General features: G+C 46.1%; 1 pseudogene; it reads left to right on the top strand.

The window, feature by feature from the left end:
- Positions 1-2,123: 2,123 nt before the first annotated feature.
- On the top strand, positions 2,124-17,670 carry LOC122692897 (annotated as a pseudogene).
- The last annotated feature ends 1,285 nt before the right edge of the window (positions 17,671-18,955 follow it).

Here is an 18,955-nt window from a genome sequence, read left to right as displayed (position 1 = left end):
TTCTCCATCCAGACTCCCAACCACCGCTTGATACTAATTCTACAGTCAGTTGTCTTGCTTCCAATACATGGAAATCACATTATTTTTCTGTGAGCAAATTTAGTTAAGGGCCAGAAACAGTGTCCCTATTTTACCTTGTGAAGCCAGTAGGTGTCAAGCAAATTCAGCTCTGTTGATCCTTTGTCCTCCAGTTCGATGCCTCATTTTACAGAAAACACTTACAAGGTTTTGAGGTTTTATTTATACCTCATTTCTGAAGGCTTTTAATACCTACATTAAATATACAGATGACTCATCAGTGCCACTTCTACTTTGAGATTTAAAATCCTCTGAGTTTTTTCTAACATACTTATTCCATGCCTTACATTTAAATCTTTGACCATATGCTGTTTATCCTGTGTCTCATCAGAATTTGATTCTTCCCTGGTGGCTCAGAGGTTAAAGTGTCTGCCTCCAATGCGGGAGACCCGGGTTCAATCCCTGGGTCGGGAAGATCCCCTGGCGAAGGAAATGGTAACCCACTCCAGTATTCTTGCCTGGAGAATCCCACGGACGGAGGAGCCTGGTTAGGCTACAGTCCACGGGGTCGCAAAGAGTCGGACACTACTGAGCAACTTCACTTCACTTCACTTCATCAGAATTTAGTTAATTACACCATTTTCCCCTGAATAATACAGTACTCATCACATAGAGTTCTTGCCAAAGCTGGATTTGACAAGGTAGGGCACAGGTGGGCCTAGGAGAAAGTCCGGGAGCATGACTATAGTCTGGTGGAGCCGAGATTCTAGTTGAGGGCAGTGGAAGGAAACATCCTGCCTGAGAACAACCCGCTCACGTGAGGATCCAGGCCTAACAGCCCATGCCTGAAAACAAGCAAAGAAAACTGCCAAGATGCGCCTGCGCGCTGGAGGCTTCTTGACAGACACGCCAGAGCAGCCAATCCCTGAGCGGTGGGGCGGGGCCTCCATCGCCCTCCGCACATTCCCGGGGCCTATTGGCCAGATCGCAACGCCGATTGGTAGCTCGTGCCTGACAGGGTAGACGTCAGCCGCTCGCCCTTGACTACTCGTCTCAGCGCGGGAGGACTGGACGTCGCCGAGCTACTAGCGAGCCCCAGGACAGGTTGGGCAGCGCCACAGGACAGCAGGGAGACTGACGGGAACGCACCCTGCACAACCCTCATAAACCCTTAGCCTGACGGCTTCAAATTCCAGGGTGGGAGGCCCCAAATCCCGTCAGCTTTGAGGAACCTGAGTCCTAATCTGAAGGAAGTTTGCGTCTCGTCAGCTTCAGGGACTACAAGTCCCTTCACCCACAGAAACACCGAATCCCCTAGTGCTGCGACCCTCAAATACTTAGAGAAACCCCAGTTCCCCTCAGCTTGAGGCACCCTAAAAATAGCACCCACAGACGTACCAAATTTCCTTAACCTCGGAGACCCCGAATACCTCAGCCTGGGAGCTCTTAAAGCTCTTTGTCGTCAAGACACCAACTGTCCTGCCTGTCGGAGACCTAAAGCACCGTAATAAGAAACCCCTGATTTCCTCAGCCTCAAAGATCCCAAGTTCTCTCACCCTGCGCATTCTACATCAGCCAAAAAATCCCCAGTCCCCTCCGTATGAGGACCCCAGTTCCTTCAGCCCGTGGGACCCAGATCTCCTCAAGCCGAGTGACCTGACCCTTAGATATAGAACCCACCTTATGCCCAAATTTTTCTGAGTCCCCAGGCGGAGATCCTCAAAACCCTTCTTGGAGAAATAGTCCCTCTCCTGCACTGGAGCAGAGTCATGATTTTAGCATGATGCCAGTCCAGCAGTTAGGGGTTTCCAGGTCTCCTCAGGAATCCCTCTGTCACTCACAGACACGTCCCTCCCAGTGTCTTTCCTCGGAGGGGCTGAATTATAGGGGATCCAAAGAAACCAAATCTAGTTCATATTAGCCTGGTCTGTCATAGCTAGTCAGGATTCCTCCACCCCACCAATACCCTCACCCCGACTTTCCCCTCACCTTCCTGCCCTGGACACTCCACCCAAGGAAGACAGACCAGGCTCTGGACAGTGGTCTGGGCTGTCTCAGTACCTTCTTCTTCCACAGGCACCTTGGTCTTGAGCACTCCAATGGCCATGAGGCCGAATAGGTCTCCAGAGGAAAGCACTGAGGGAGATGCCGGGAGAACAGAGTGGAAGCCCACGGTGAGAGGTGGAGGCGGCAAAGCTGGGCTCTAAGCCAGCTCTATAGGAAGGACACGGCGCTGGTCCCTGAAGCACCACAGACTGCTTGCCCAGGCAGCTGAGTGAACTTCTCTGTGACCGTACACAGGATGGGAATGCCTGGTCCTGTCTGAGATGGTGGGGAGGAGTGGGACAAAACAGGACACTAGATTCGTCAACTGCTCTGTGTCCAGGGAGAGTTAGGAAAATGTTCAGTATTTGTTCAGTTAAGCAGGACACAGTCGGGAAGGAAAGTCTTCATCTCTGTCTCACAAAGACCATCCAGTAGCTTCAGGCTACTCCCTGCACGAAAGGTGGAGGAGAAGGCCCAGCTCTAAGGTTTGACTTAGACTAGTAAATCACTGATGAAATCTGTTATTTTCCTTAGGCCAAAGATGCTTTCAAAGACATCTCCGTATATTTCTCCAAGGAAGAATGGGAAGAGATGGGAGAATGGGAAAAAATCCGATATAGGAATGTGAAAAGGAACTACGAAGCGCTAATTGCTATAGGTAACAGGAAGTGCTGGGTGCCTGTGAGCCTGGGAAACATGAAACAGGTCTTCACCCTCAGTGTTCACTTGGCCCGCTCTTAGGTGGCTTCATCTGCTCAGTTCCCATTTGTGTGGAGACTAAGCTGGAGGAGAGGAAATGTTTACAGTTTTGTACCAGAGGAAGGTTGACCCTGCAGTGCAGAGCTCACCTCTTGCCTTGTTCTAGATTCCCCCAGCCCATCCCACTGATTCCCTGACTTTGTGACACTTCCCTTTGCTTCTGTGCTTTGTTCCTCCTCCTTAGGACAAATATTTTGCTTCTTTCCAGGTTTCAGAGCCACTCGACCAGCTTTCATGCATCACCACAGGCAGGTCATCAAACCCCAGGTAGATGACACTGAGGGTTCTGATGAAGAATGGACACCAAGGCAGCAAGGTGAGGGGCCAGGAGGATTTGGAGGTGTCTTCCTGAAACCAGCTTGGGCTTAGGTCTCACTACATCTCAGCCATTAGCAAAGAAAACATAATTTTCAGCATTCCAAAGTGGTTGTGGCTGAATATTGACGTTAGCCTGAATGAAGATGAATGTATAGGTTTTCCAGTGTAATTCTCAAAAGTTTTATGGTTAAAATTTATCATTGTTTTTAAAAAGAATTATTTTTGCTAAACATTCTTAGTGAAAGGCCATTAAAGAAACCTTAGAAATAAATTCACCAAAGAGATTTAATACTAATCTCATAATTGTCCATTGGATTAAATCTCTTAGAAGAGGAAATGATTAACATATTATGTCAAGATACATTATTTATATATGTATATAAAACACCACATGATCTTCTTACCCTAAGGTGAAACTAATTCTTTGTTTTAATTCTGGGAAAGGGTTTGAGAGAACTATTTGTTCTCCCTGATCTTTCCCACATTTCACTGACCAGAGACAGCATCAGGTAAATAAAATGAAGTACATTATTATAAAATAGAAGTGAGCAGCTCACTTCCTCTTCTACTGCTCAGTTTAGACGAGTTAATCTTCCTAGACTGGAGAAAACAATTTAGATAGTTCTATGATTCTCCATCTATGAATTTCTGTTCTTCCAGATTTTCTAAAAATTATTTATTTAGTTTTGGCTGCACGTGTCTTCATGGCTGTGCACGGGCTTTCTCTGGTTGCGGTGAGTGGCTTGTGATTGCAGAGCACATGCAGGCTCAGTAGTTTGCGACACACAGGCTTACTTGCCCTGCAGAAAGTGGAATCTTCCTGGACCAGCAATCAAACCTGTGTCCTCTGCATCGGCAGGCAGATTCTCATCCACTGTACCACCAGGGAAGTCCCTCTGTTCCCTTAGGTTTTTAAAACTAGTGAAAGGGACATGAAAACAACCATTTGGTTGTCTGCAAAGGTTTTGACATGAAGAGAGATTCTTCATAGGGAATATATATGTCACGGTTCACCATATCTCTGAACATCTTAATTTACCTTCTTAACAATTTCGGAGTGTATGGTACACTCTTGCTAACTATGTACACATTAGTGTTAGTGGCCATAGTGTTAATCGCTCCATCGTGTCTGATTCTTTGCATACCCATGGACTGTAGCTCACCAGGCTCCTCTGTCCATGGGATTCTCCAGGCAAGAATACTGCAGTGGGTTGCCATTTCTTGCTGCAGGTGATCTTCCCAACCCAGGGATCGAACCTGCGTCTGTTGCATCCCCTGCATTGCAGGCAATTCCTTACTGCTGAGCCACCGGGGATATATATATACATTGCTGTACAACAAATCTGTAGAAATGTTACATCTTGAGTGACTGAAGCCCTAACCCACTGAGGAACAATTCTCCAATCCTTCCTCCTCATAGCCTTTGGCAACCACAATTTTATTTTCTGTTTCTATGGATTTGATTAATTTGGATACCTCATAGAAGTAGAATCAGGCAATATTTGTCTTTTTTGGATTGGTTCATTTCACTTAGCATATCATCAAGACCCATCCCTGATGTAGCATATGACAGAATTCTTTTTTAAGGTTTAAAAACATTCCATTGTGTGCATGTGTATATAACAGATATAAGATATATCTTATATATAATTTTTATCTGTTTATCCACCAATGAACATTTAGATTTCTTCCACATCTCACCAACTGGGAATAATGCTGCAATGACCATAGATGTGCACACTATTTATTCAAGATCTTGCTTTCAATTTTTTATGGAAACATACTCTTGAGTTGGATTGCTAGATCATACAGCAGTTCTGAGGAAACTCCATACTGTTTTCTATGAAGGTTGCAACATTTTACATTTCCAACAATAGTGTATAAGGGTTCCAATTTCTCCATATCCTTACCAAACTTGGTATTATCTTCTTATTCATATTGCCCATCACAGAAGGTTTCAATTTGTGTTTCCCTATTGATTAGTAATACTGAGCATTTTTTCATATGTTTTTTGGCCATTTCTGTATCTTCCTTGGAGAAATGTCTATTGAATTCCTTCTCCCACTGTGTTAGTCAGCTCAGACTGCCATAGCAAAACAGATTGCATGCCTTAAACCACAGAAATTTGCTTTCTTACAATGCTGGAGCATGGAAGTTTGATATCAGGGTGCCATCATGGTCAGTCAGGTTCTCTTCCTGACTTACAGGTAGGCTTCATATTGGTGTATGCTTATTAACCCCTTATCAGATACAAATATCTGATATTTTGATACCCCTTATCAAATACAAATATTTTCTACCGTCCTGTAGGTGGCCTTTTCACTCTGTTCACTGTGTCCTTTGCTGCACAGAGGTTTTAAGATTAATGTAATTTCATTTGTCTATTTTTACTTTGTTACTAATACTTGTGCACTTGGTACCATATCTAAGAAATCATTGCTGATTCAGTGTCGTGAAGCTTCACCCTTGTTTTCCTCTAAGAGTCTTATCAAGTCTTGCATTTAGGCCTTTAATCCATTCTGAGTTGATTTTTCTTCATGATGTAAGATCTTCATTATTTTACATATGGATATTTTGTTACCCCAGCACCATTCATTATAGGGATTAAACTTTCCCAGTTGTCTTGACACCCTTGATGAAGATCATTAGACCATGTATCCAAGAGTGTATTTCTGTTTATTTCTGGCTGTCTATTCTGTTCCATTGATTGACATGTCTGTGTTTATGCCAACAGGCTTCCTCAGTGGCTCAGCAGGTGAAGAATCTGCCTTCAGTGCAAGAGACACAGGAGATGCAGGTTCAATCCATGGATTAAGAAAATCCCCTGGAGAAGGAAATGGCAACCCCCTCCAGTATTCTTGCCTGAGAAATCCCCTGGACAGAGGAGCCTGGTGGGCTACAGTCCAAAAGGTCACAAAGAGTCAACACCACTGAGTGACTAAGCACACACTTTATGCAAAAACTACACTCTTTTGGTTCCTGTACCTTTGTAATATGTTCTGAAATCAGAAGCCTCCAGTTTTGCTGTTTTTTCTAAGATTGTTTTGCCTATTTGGGGTCCTCTGAGATTTGGTATTAACTGTAGGATGGATTTTCCACATCAGAAAAAAATTCCATTGGGATTTCAATAGGAATTGCATTGAATCTTTAAATTGCTTTGGGTAGTGTGAACAGCTTAATAATATTAAGTCTCCAAATCCATAAACATGAGACGCCTTTCTATTTACTTGTGTCAGATTCCTTTCAGCAATACTTTGTAGTTTTCAATGTATAAGTCTTTCATCTCCTTAAGTTTACTCCCAATGATTTCATTCTTTCTGATGCTATTATAAATAAGATTATTGGGACCTCTCTGGGGGTCCAGAGGCTAAGACTCCACACTCCCAATGCAGAGAACTTGGGTTCAGTCCCTGGTCAGGGAACTAGATCCCACATGCCACACAAAGACCTGGCACAAATAAATAAATAAAAATAAATATTTTTTAACTTAAATTTAGATCCTGACTATAGCTTTAAAAAAATAAAAAATAAATAGGATTGTTTTCTTATTTTCCTTTTTGGAATGGTCATTGTTCATGCATGGAAAGATATTTGAATGTTGATTTTGTACTGTGCAATCTTCTGTGTAGGTTTTTTTTGTGTGTGTGGAATTTTAAAGATTTTTCTGTACATAAAGTCATGTCCTCTGTGAACAGACATAATTTTACTTCTTTCTTTCCAAATGGAAGCCTTTTGTTTCCTTTTCTAACCTAATGCCCTGGCTAGGACTTCTAACATTACGGTGAATAGAAATGTTGAGAATGGGCACCCTTGCCTTTTTTCTGGATCTTAGAGAAGTTTTCAGCTTTTCACTGATGATTATGACATTAGAGGTAGACTTTTCATATACGACCTTTATTATATTGCAGTCACTTCCTTATGTTTCTACTTTGTTGAGTACTTTTGTCATGAAAGGCTAGTAAATTTATTAGATACTTTATGGACATCAGATGAGGCACAGATGAACTTTCTTTTTTTCTAATTTTAAGAAAATTATTTTTTAAAAAAAAGTAAATTATGTAATGCTCCCAATGGAAGCATAGGAGTTGATGATGCAGAAATAATTTTCCATTCCTCCTTTGGTAATCCTTGTCCTTGTCACTGTCTGCCTCAGAATTATGTGTCCTTAATTAGAATGCCCAGTTTGGAAACATTTACCAACCAAAACACTGATTCTCATCATTTTTTAGGTAAACCTTCTTCGATGACCTTCAGAGTAGAGCACAGTAAACACCAGAAGGTGAGTATTTCCCAAATCCTGTTGCAAAAATATCCTTCTCATGAATCCAGTCACAGGTGAGAACAGGAGAAAACACAGAGATCCTGGAGACGGCTGCCTTCCTGTCCTGAATCTTTAGCACACTGTCTGATATCATCACCACCTTTACAGTTAGTAAGAACAACAACCATAGTATCCTGTTCTATTGTTACATTATTTTCACAATATTTCAGACTTTAAGCATTTTATGTGAATAAACTGACTCAAACCTTAAAACAATCCTACAGTACCTATAAGTAGGTATATAGCTATCACCATTAGAGATCACAAAACTGAGGTTAAAAAAAAAAAATTGATTATATGCCCGAGATCATAGTATCACTGGTAGTGCAATCTAATCCAAAGCACTTTTTCTAAACTCCTTACAAAATGATTAAAACTTCCATAGCTCTATGAAGTTTATTCATACATCTTTATATCATTCATCTGAGAAATGTTTTCAACCTCAGTTCTTTTGTGCTGTGCTAGGGAGGGATATGCTAAGACATCTGACTAAGGGAAGCTTAAGGACATGCTGGGCAGTTTGTAGAGTGGGTGGTCCAAGATGAAGAAGCTTAAGGGCATGCTGGGCAGTTTCTAGAGTGGACAGTCCAAAATGAAGAAGGAGACAGGATCCCTACCTCAGAGCCTCCCACTCCAATAAGAGGAAGCAACTCATGACCCTGACAAGCCTCAGGTTTATGACTGAAAAGCAACAAATAAGAAAATAACTGAAGGACTTCACATAGGTTACCCTCTTTTGAGTAGAAACTCATCATCTGGGCATCATTTCAAATGCTCATTCTTGCAGGAGGGAGTGACAAGTCCTTCTCCTGAGCTCTGATTAGGCAGCTCTCCTGTTTGGAATCATTTGTTTAGCCTACCCCTGTGTTGTTAGCTTTGAGAGCTTAGCCCATACCCGTTAATTCTCAGAAGTCCAGGCCCAGCTCAAAGCCCCTAAGGGCCCCCTGAAGGTTTTGTGAATGTGTGACTCCACATTTAAACATTCATCTAGGAGTAGGAAGGTCAAAGAATGCTGAAGATAGTATCTGTGAGCTAGACTTCAAATATAGATGCAGTTGAAGGGATAAATTGATGGCAGGGATGTACACTCACATTCATACTGTATTAAATAGCTCACACAACAATTTGTTGAAATGTTATTAAATTTCATGTCCACTATAACATTAAGAATTAGTATGTATACCAGTTAATGGATCAGGAAACTGAGGAGAACCAGCTAGTCATACAGTCTTGTTCTAGCAGAATTGATGAGACCAGCTACTTTAATTCCAAACATTGTCTCTAAGAGGACATGGCAACCTGCAACTTTCAGCTCATTTTCTTTATTGTCTAAATGTGTTTCTGCCAATCGTCTTTTCTCTTCTCAATCTCACTGTTTTGTCACCTTATTTTCCAGATGTGTTCTCTCCCCTCTGTAATTTTCCATACTTCCTTGTCCATCAAAGGGCCACTAATTAATAGAAAACTCCCCGGATTTCTCTATAAGCCCTTACCTTCTTCTTTCCCTGACCTCCAGCTATTATCCCTGCCTTGCTCTCACTTTTATGCAGAAAGTTGAAGGGAAAGAACCTTAAGATATGAATTCTAGTTTTGATTCACTACCCACTTAGGTCCTTATTTTACACTCCAGTGTTCAGACCTCGCCTCCACCAGGTATTTCCAAGAATTGTCAAAGTATTAACTAAAGTCATGCATGTGAAAACACTTCATAAAGTCCTAAAGAACTAAAGAAATGCATGTTGTCTTTTACTCACATGGAAGGGAATGTCCAGGGCACCATTAAGTAAGGAATCTAGTTTGAAGGAATTGCTGGGAGCAGCAAAATTGCTGAAGACAAGTGGCTCCAAGCAGGCTCAGAAACTGGCGCTCCGTCCCAGAAAAAAGGACCCCTGTACAGCACCCCAGACAAAAAGTCGGTAAGAGAAAATTTGGGGAGTTCCTCTCATTAGTTCCTCTAATCCCTGTAGAAAAACTAATAAGTATGGCCTAGGTGTGTGGCATGGACTTTAGGTAGGAGGGGGTTTAAGCTGGACTGATCTGAGACATGAAGTTAGCACTGGGGCCTTGGGAAAATCTTATACATTTTCTGAGGTCCTGATTGCTATCTGTAAAGTGAGGATAAGGATACATAACTCACACAGTGTTTGAAAGCATTACATTAAATGCAAAAGTGCTGACACATTTTTGAACTAAAAGTAGTTCGATAAACCCAGCTGTGATGATAGGGACCATGCTTTGTTAGTGTTTATGCCCAGACCTCTGCTCAATGCCTTACATGTCATGTGCCCTTAACATATATTTTCTGAGTAGATGTGTCAGTGAACTATTTCCTAAGTAAGAAGGTTGTGAAGTTAAACCTACTAACGGGAAGTGCAGGATGCTATCACTGAACTGGGCATCTGTGTTCAGTGAGGAGCCTCAGTCTCCTGAACCAGTAGCTAAAGGGAGAAGAAACAAAGTGTAGAGAAGAAACTTCCTGGTGGTTAAGTGTTTAAGACTCTATGCTTCCACTGCAGGAGGTGTGGGTTCCATTCCTGGTCAGAGAACTAAGATCCCACAAGCCATGCAGGTGGCAAGAAATAAATAATGTAACATTAAAACATAAAATTACAAAAGCAACAGTTTGACACATACATGTAAACAAGTTTTAACAAAGTGTATAGATGGACAGGTAGGAGATCTCACACTTTCCGATAAAACAGGGACTAACTCCCCAGACCCCACCAGCCTTACTTAGCTTCTGTTCTCCATCTTAGCACTCAGAAGAAAGGAGACTGGAGTAAAGAGGTACAGTCTATGAGAAAGAAAGGGCCACGTGTACCAAGAGATCAGAGAGCCCGCAGGATGACGACTACCTCTGTGAGCGACCCCGCTGGCCCACTCACGGAGAAGGGGCTATGAGGCCTTGGTCCAGTAACCTCACCTCACCATTTGGACCCCAGTCAACCCCTTCCTCTATGACTTGGGGTGCAGGATCAAAGCCAAATGCCATGAGTACCCCAGTTCTTTCTGAAGGTCTTTATGACCAGCAACATCACTATACCTCCCCTCATCCCTGTTCTCACCTCCAGATTGTGAGGAGTGTCAGAACTTCTTCATCGACAGCTGTGCTGCCCACAGGCCCCCAACCTTTGTAAAGGACTATGCAGTGGGAAAGGGGCATGGCAACCGCTCAGCCCTCACTCTGCCCCCTGGGTTAAGCATCAGACTGTCGGGCATCCCTGACACTGGGCTTGGAGTATGGAACGAGGCATCCGATCTGCCACAGGGCCTGCACTTTGGCCCCTACGAGGGCCAGATCATAGACAATGAGGAGGCCGCCAACAGTGGGTACTCCTGGCTGGTGAGAAGCACCCATTTCCCTGTCCTCTGGCCTCTAATCAGTGGTGTGTGGTGGGGGGGTACTTCATGCCTACATGCAAGGATACAGATGGTCATAACACGGTCGGCAATGACTCAGTCAGCCCTGTGTACTGTGTGCCCTGGGCGTGAACACAGGACTTCCATCTAAAGGTCAGAGGAGAGGTGGGACCACAGTGTACAGACACTCAGGACCTCTATCTAAAGATGAGAGGAGAGGTGGGACCACAGTGTACAGACACTCAGGACCTCTATCTAAAGGTCAGAGGAGAGGTGGGAACACAGTGTACAGACACTCAGGACCTCTATCTAAAGGTCAGAGAGGTGGGACCACAGTGTACAGACACACAGGACCTCTATCTAAAGACGAGAGGAGAGGTGGGAACACAGTGTACAGACACTCAGGACCTCTATCTAAAGGTCAGAGGAAAGGTGGGAACACAGTGTACACACAGGACCTCTATCTAAAGGTCAGAGGAGAGGTGGGACCACAGTGTACAGACACTCAGGACCTCTATCTAAAGGTCAGAGGAGAGGTGGGAACAGTGTAGAGACACACAGGACCTCTATCCAAAGGTCAGAGGAGAGGTGGGAACACAGTCTACAGACACACAGGACCTCTATCTAAAGGTCAGAGGAGAGGTGGGACCACAGTCTACAGACACACAGGACCTCTATCTAAAGGTCAGAGGAGAGGTGCGACCACAGTGTACAGACACTCAGGACCTCTATCCAAAGGTCAGAGGCTAGGTGGGGGCACAGTGGTCCAGGCACACAGGACCTCTATCTAAAGGTCAGAGCAGAGGTGGGAACACAGTGTAGAGACACACAGGACCTCTATCCAAAGGTCAGCGGAGAGGTGGGAACACTGTGGTCCAGGCACACAGGACTTCTATCTAAAGGTCAGAGGAGAGGTGGGACCACAGTGTAGACACTCAGGACCTCTATCTAAAGGTCAGAGGAGAGGTGAGACCACAGTGTACAGACACAAAGGACCTCCATCTAAAGGTCAGAGGAGAGGTGGGACCACAGTGTACAGACACAAAGGACCTCTATCTAAAGGTCAGAGGAGAGGTGGGAACACAGTGTAGACACACAGGACCTCCATCTAAAGGTCAGAGGAGAGGTGCGAACACAGTGTACAGACACTCAGGACCTCTATCTAAAGGTCAGAGGAGAGGTGGGAACACAGTGGTCCAGGCACACAGGACTTCCATCTAAAGGTCAGAGGAAAGGTGGGAACACAATGTACAGACACTCAGGACCTCTATCTAAAGGTCAGAGGAGAGGTGGGAACACAGTGTACAGACACACAGGACCTCTATCCAAAGGTCAGAGGAGAGGTGGGAACACAGTCTACAGACACACAGGACCTCTATCTAAAGGTCAGAGGAGAGGTGGACCACAGTGTACAGACACTCAAGACCTCTATCTAAAGATCACAGGAGAGGTAGGACCACAGTGTACACACAGGACCTCTACCTAAAGGTCAGAGGAGAGGTGGGAACACAGTGTACAGACACTCAGGACCTCTATCTAAAGGTCAGAGGAGAGGTGGGACCACAGTCTACAGACACACAGGACCTCTATCCAAAGGTCAGAGGAGAGGTGGGAACACAGTATAGACACACAGGACCTCCATCTAAAGGTCAGAGGAGAGGTGGGACCACAGTGTACAGACACAAAGGACCTCTATCTAAAGGTCAGAGGAGAGGTGGGACCACAGTGTACAGACACACAGGACCTCTACCTAAAGGTCCGAGGAGAGGTGGGAACACAGTGTACAGACACTCAGGACCTCTATCTAAAGATCAGAGGAGAGGTGCGAACACAGTGTACAGACACTCAGGACCTCTATCTAAAGGTCAGAGGAGAGGTGGGAACACAGTGGTCCAGGCACACAGGACTTCCATCTAAAGGTCAGAGGAAAGGTGGGAACACAATGTACAGACACTCAGGACCTCTATCTAAAGACGAGAGGAGAGGTGGGAACACAGTGTACAGACACACAGGACCTCTATCCAAAGGTCAGAGGAGAGGTGGGAACACAGTCTACAGACACACAGGACCTCTATCTAAAGGTCAGAGCAGAGGTGGGACCACAGTGTACAGACACTCAAGACCTCCATCTAAAGATCACAGGAGAGGTGGGACCACAGTGTACACACAGGACCTCTACCTAAAGGTCAGAGGAGAGGTGGGAACACAGTGTACAGACACTCAGGACCTCTATCTAAAGGTCAGAGGAGAAGTGGGACCACAGTGTACAGACACACAGGACCTCTATCTAAAGATCAGAGGAGAGGTGGGACCACAGTGTAGAGACACACAGGACCTCTATCCAAAGGTCAGAGGAGAAGTGGGACCACAGTGTACACACAGGACCTCTATCTAAAGATCAGAGGAGAGGTGCGAACACAGTGTACAGACACTCAGGACCTCTATCTAAAGGTCAGAGGAGAGGTGGGAACACTGTGGTCCAGGCACACAGGACTTCTATATAAAGGTCAGAGGAGAGGTGGGAATACAGTGTACAGGCACACAGTATCTCTATCTAAAGGTCAGCGAGAGGTGGGACCACAGTGGTCCAGGCATACAGGCCCTGTATCTAAAGGTCAGAGGAGAAGTGGGAGCACTATGGTACATGCACACAGAAGTGACTCCTCCCTTATGGAGCCCTTGCCTTCAATGAACCAAGAGACTCAGACTTGGAATGATGAGTAAGGAGCTTACCATGTGGTCTGACTAGCAGTTGAATCCATGCAGGCTGAAGAGCACCAATGACTGCAAAGGGAAATAGCTCTTCTATTACTTCCTACAAAAAAAATAAATAAATAAAAGAGAAAGGAAAGCTTGTAACTCTTTTTTCTGACACTCAGATCACCAAAGGTAGAAACTGCTATGAGTATGTGGATGGAAAGGACACGTCTTGGGCCAACTGGATGAGGTGAGTGCAGTGAGTCTGCAGTGTGTAGACATCGATGCTCCCTCAGTCCCACACCCCTTTCCTTCTCAGCCTGGCTCCCTCAACAGCTTTCACATCTTCTTTCCTCTTTTCCCTCCACATCATGCTCTTTCATTTCAAAAGACATTAGAAAGAAGGAAATAAAAATATACCATGTGCCGTCAAGATACAATTCTATATGTTGAACAAAACTGGGGGACTTGAAAACAACTTGAGGAGTCTAGATTCACCAGGGACACTTTAACTCGCTTAATTGACACTTACCAAGCACTTTATGTTTCAGTTTAGAGTGAACTTTGTTACTGAAGCAGATCACACAACCCATGTCCTTTTGGAGAACATACTGCAGACAGACATTAGCCAATTAATTTTAGAAACAGTAATCTTAATTTTTCTATCTTTGAGTAACTGCACAGCGCCAGGATAACCTAACACAGGAGACCTTGACTCTATGTGGGCAACAACCTCCTCAGGCTTGGTTCCAGTGAGAAGTGAGCCCTGAGGCCTGGGAAGGAATGGGGGGCAGGATGGCCCTGAGCAGGGCCGTTCTCTGAGGGCCTCTCCTTTCATCAGGGCAGGCAGACAGTAAATAAACTATCACTGTTGTGCGTCTCAAACTATGTCAGAGCACTCTCCAAGTTTCCATGGGAGGGGGTGGGCAAGTGAATATGACCCTGGATACACGTGGGGAGACTAGAGGAAACCCTCAGGAGAGAAGGCAGGGTGGGGTGAATGCTGAGGGCTGCGTGCTAGCCGAGGAGCACCAAGTCCTGTGGATGAAAGAGAACTTAGTTCAGAGTTTAGAGGAGCTGGAGGTCACCAGCCTCAAGGACAGTCCAGGTGGAGACGAGTCTGGAACTGGACTCTGGAAAATGGCTAATTAGGTAAGGAGAGAAAAGCATTCCAGCCAGGAAGAGGACTGGAAACAGGATCTGGAAATGGGAATTGACATGGCCTATTCAAACGTGTGAACAGAAGGTCCCCATGAGGGGCGGCCTCAGAGCCTGAAGGCAAGGAGCTGGGCATGGTCCGAGAGTGGAGGGCACTCATCACCTGAGGTTTCTTTCCCTTTCCCGGCCTCGACCCCAGGTATGTGAACTGTGCCTGGGATGACAAGGAGCAGAACCTGGTGGCCTTCCGGTATCATGGGCAGATCTTTTACCAAACCTGCCAGGTGGTCAGGCCGGGCTGTGAACTGCTGGTCTGGTACGGGGACAAGTATGGCCAGGACCTTGGCATCAAGTGGGACAGCAGGGGGAAGAGCGAGCTCACAACCACAAGAGGTGAGTGCCACCCCTCTTCCAGCGCCTCACCCCATCCTGGGGGGCCTCTCTGGGCCAATTCCGAAGCAGAATACAATCCATTCCAAAGTTAGTCGAGTCACAATTAAAATGCCTCACAACTTGATTCTTTTCGTATGATTGTTAGGAAAAATTTTTATATTAAAAATGTTAGTTCTAATTTTTAGTATTTCATGCAAAAATATATGTAACATCACCTTCTGCTGAAAGGCTTAGAAGCAAAGAGCAAGTTTTCTAGCACCTACCAGCTCTCTCCACTTTACCTGTTTCTTCCTCATTTCCTCCCATTTCTAAGCGACACATATACGGTGATTTGCATTCAGTTACTGTTCCAGTTTGTTGTCATGTGAGTTCATACTCTGTGCCAGACGGGTCTCCACGCACCGAAACAGACAGAACCACTGCCCTGGGGCAGCAGGGGCTTCATACCAGACAGGGGCTGGTGCTCTGAGGAAAACCAGCGCAGGGAACGTGCCTCGGGTCAGCGTGAGCAGAGGGTGGGGTGTGGTGCAGGAAGGTGCGGCAGGGTCTCTGCAGAGATAACACCTGCGGGGAAGGATTCCAGGCAGGGGAGCAGCCAGTGCCGCAGCCCTGGGGCGGGGAAGAGAGGCCATGCCAGGGGTCGCAGGAGGAAGCACAGAGCGGGGAGAAGGAGGCTGGATGGGACACGGAAGCCTCAGGGCCTGTGTCCACGTGTGGGCCCCAGGGGTCCTCCTGGGTGACACAGAACAACCGCGCGGCTTTCAGCTGCAAGCGGCATGTTCTCTGTGCTAAGACGATGCTTTGGTTCATTTTTGGGAAGAGACAGCAGCGGGGAGTCCCCTCAGAGGTCAGTTCATTGCCAGACATGAGGGGAGAGTGGGCTGGCTGAAGATGCTTGGGAGTGAGGGTGTGAAGAGTCTAGCTGGAGATGTATTTTTAAACAGGGCTTCCTAGTGCATGTTAAAGGGACTAAGCCTGAATGAAATAAATGAGGTATGAGTACTGGTGAGGCTTGAGAAAGGACATGCCTTTATTTTATGACTTATGGAAAACTGAGAAAGAAGCAATTTGTGAACCAGTTGGGGCAGCAGGAGCCAGAGACCTGTAGTCAGTGGGACCTGGGCCACTCAGTCTCGTCCACGCTGAAACCCACTTCCTGCAGAGATTGGCACAAAGGCTGCTCTTTGAACAAGGAGCCATAAATTCAGCTTTACTCACATCTGCTCTACCCACCCCCTGTGCTGCCTCCCATATGTAGAGAGCTCCAGGCCAGGTGCCCCTAACTTAATAGACCCTTTCCCCTCACAGAGAGCCACTCAGGAGATTCCACTAAGTCATCAAGTCTTATCTCTCAGTAGGGTAAATACCTGTGGCCACTGTGATGTGACTTTTCAGACACTTACACGCAGGGAAAGTCCCTGCAGATCTGCCTCTATCAGGAGAGACACTGCCTCTGATGCTGCTGGAAGGTCCCTATCTGGGTGATATGTAGAAAAGGCCCTTGACACCCGCTTCCTGGATTTCTGTAGATGTAGAGAATAAGAGTGGAATGGAAAAGTGGACTATAAAGACACTTGATGGGAGACAAATCGTGCACTGTCAACACTTAGATGATTAGTGGAGCAGGCCTTACCACGGCAAACCAGCTACCTGACCAAAAGCTTCCTCTTTCAGCAGAACCGAAGCCCAAGATCCACCCATGTGCCTCCTGCTCTCTGGCCTTCTCCAGTCAGAAATTCCTCAGCCAACACATCCAATGCAATCACCCCTCTCAGATGTTCCTGAGACCATCTGAAAGAGACCTCCTCCAACCAGAGGATCCCTGCCTAGGCAATCAAAATCAGCAGCAGCGATATTCCAATCCACACAGCCTGAGTGACAAACCTGAGGGTCGTGAGACCAAGGACAGATCCCAACCTTTGCTGAAAAGCATAAGGCTGAAGAGGATTTCAAGGGCCTCTTCCTACTCACCCAGAGGACAAATGGGAGGTTCTGGGGTGCATGAGCTAATGACAGAAGAGCCCAGCACAAGCCAGAAACTGAATCCAGAGGACACAGGCACATTACTCATGAGGGCAGGGGTCTCAGGGATTATGAAAGTCAAGTACAGAGAGTGTGGGCAAGGCTCCAAGGACAGGTCAAGTCTCATCACACACAAGAGGACACACACAGGGGAGAAGCCCTATGTTTGCAGGGAGTGTGGGCGAAGCTTCCATCACAAGTCAGATTTCATCAGACACCAGAGGACACACACAGGGGAGAAGCGCTATGTTTGTGGGGAGTGTGGGCAAAGCTTCAGTCAGAACTTCAATCTCATCAGACACCAGAGGATACACACAGGGGATAAGCCCTATGTTTGCAGGGAGTGTGGGCGAAGCTTCAGTTGGAAGTACCATCTCATCATGCACCAGAGGACACACAGAGGGGAGAAGTGCTATGTTTGTGGGGCGTGTAGGCGAAGCTTCCATCACAAATCAGATTTCATCAGACACCAGAGGACACACACAGGGGAGAAGCTCTATGTTCGCAGGGAGTGTGGGCGAAGCTTCAGTGTGAAGTCCAGTCTCATCTCACACAAGAGGACACACACAGGGGAGTAGCCCTATGTTTGCAGGGAGTGTGAGTGAATCATGACCAACAAGCCACATCTTAGCTGCAAGAGGATTACTGCAACCACCCCATGCCTCAGCTCTAAGGGGGCCTCAGAGGAGGTCTCTGACCTGTTACTGTCCCCAAGAGTATGAGGAGAGACTTCCCAGGTGGTCCAGTGGCCAAGACTCCAATGCAGAGACCCACGTTCAATACCTGATTGGGGAACTAGCTCCCACATGCTGCAACTAAGACACAGCGCAGCCAAATAAATAAATATATAATAAATATTTTAAAGAAAAAGTGTGATAAGCACGGAATAAGTTGATTAAATAGACCTTTATGACAGTTTCACTTTATAACACTTTCATGACAGGAGAGGAGGTAGATAAACAGCAGAGGGTTTCTTAAGTGTTCTGGAGATGTTCATGCCAATTGCCTTTGTAGTTTTTTGTACTCCTCTTCTAATAAATTTTGTCTCCAAACAAATCTGAAGCCCAGACTATGTACCCATTCCCCCCTTATCACTGACAGCAGTGGGACCCAGTGCTAGCTGAACCCCTCGGAAGGCATAATTCTGGAGCCAAGTCAGTTCCTGGGTCCAGGGAGAGGAATCTAGGGTTTGAGACAGACTCACCAGGAAAGGAAATTCCCCGGCCTCCTGGGAAGTGGGGACTCTCCTCCTTATAGACCTCGACTCTCCTTTGGAGTCTCCTGCTTGCCCTCTGGTTTCCTCTGACTTCTGTAGCCTCAAAGTGAAGGCCTTGTGCATATGTGTGTGTGCCTGTGTGTGCCTGGCTCAGCATGGGCCATCTGGTCTCTGCCACTCCCTCAGGGTCATCACAGCATCTAGACTCCAGATTTGACCACATGGGTCCAGTTCTCAGCCCTGCCTTCAGCACCTGTGTGAGCTGGGGCAAGATGCTCAACCTCTCTGTGTCTCTATTCTCATCTGTGATACAGGGTGGGAGCACCAGCATTTTGGTCTGATGTGTAAGCACAAGCGGAATCTGGCAGAGGCTGGCTGAGAATGCAAGCCCCCACCTTTGCTGTTCTTTGTGTTTTTTTCTTCAATCTTTTTTTTTAATTTTTTAATTGAAGGATAATTGCTTTACAGAATTTTGTTTTCTGCATGTCTTTCAGCCCCCACACCTTCCAGGTCTTCAGAGCTAGACAAGGAAGGGGCTGTTTAGGCACTCAACTGCCCTGATGAGGACCTGTGAGGTCAGGGGTGCTAAGGGAGGGCAACCTCCCTTCCCACCACTATCGTTCCTGCTGAGCTGGGCAGCCCCAGGG

This window comes from Cervus elaphus, chromosome 4 (genome assembly GCF_910594005.1).
Source record: "Cervus elaphus chromosome 4, mCerEla1.1, whole genome shotgun sequence".
In the NCBI taxonomy this organism is placed as follows: Eukaryota; Metazoa; Chordata; class Mammalia; order Artiodactyla; family Cervidae; genus Cervus; species Cervus elaphus.
The sequence above is the reverse complement of the archived record's forward strand: the minus strand, read 5'-3'. Positions and strand labels throughout refer to the sequence as shown.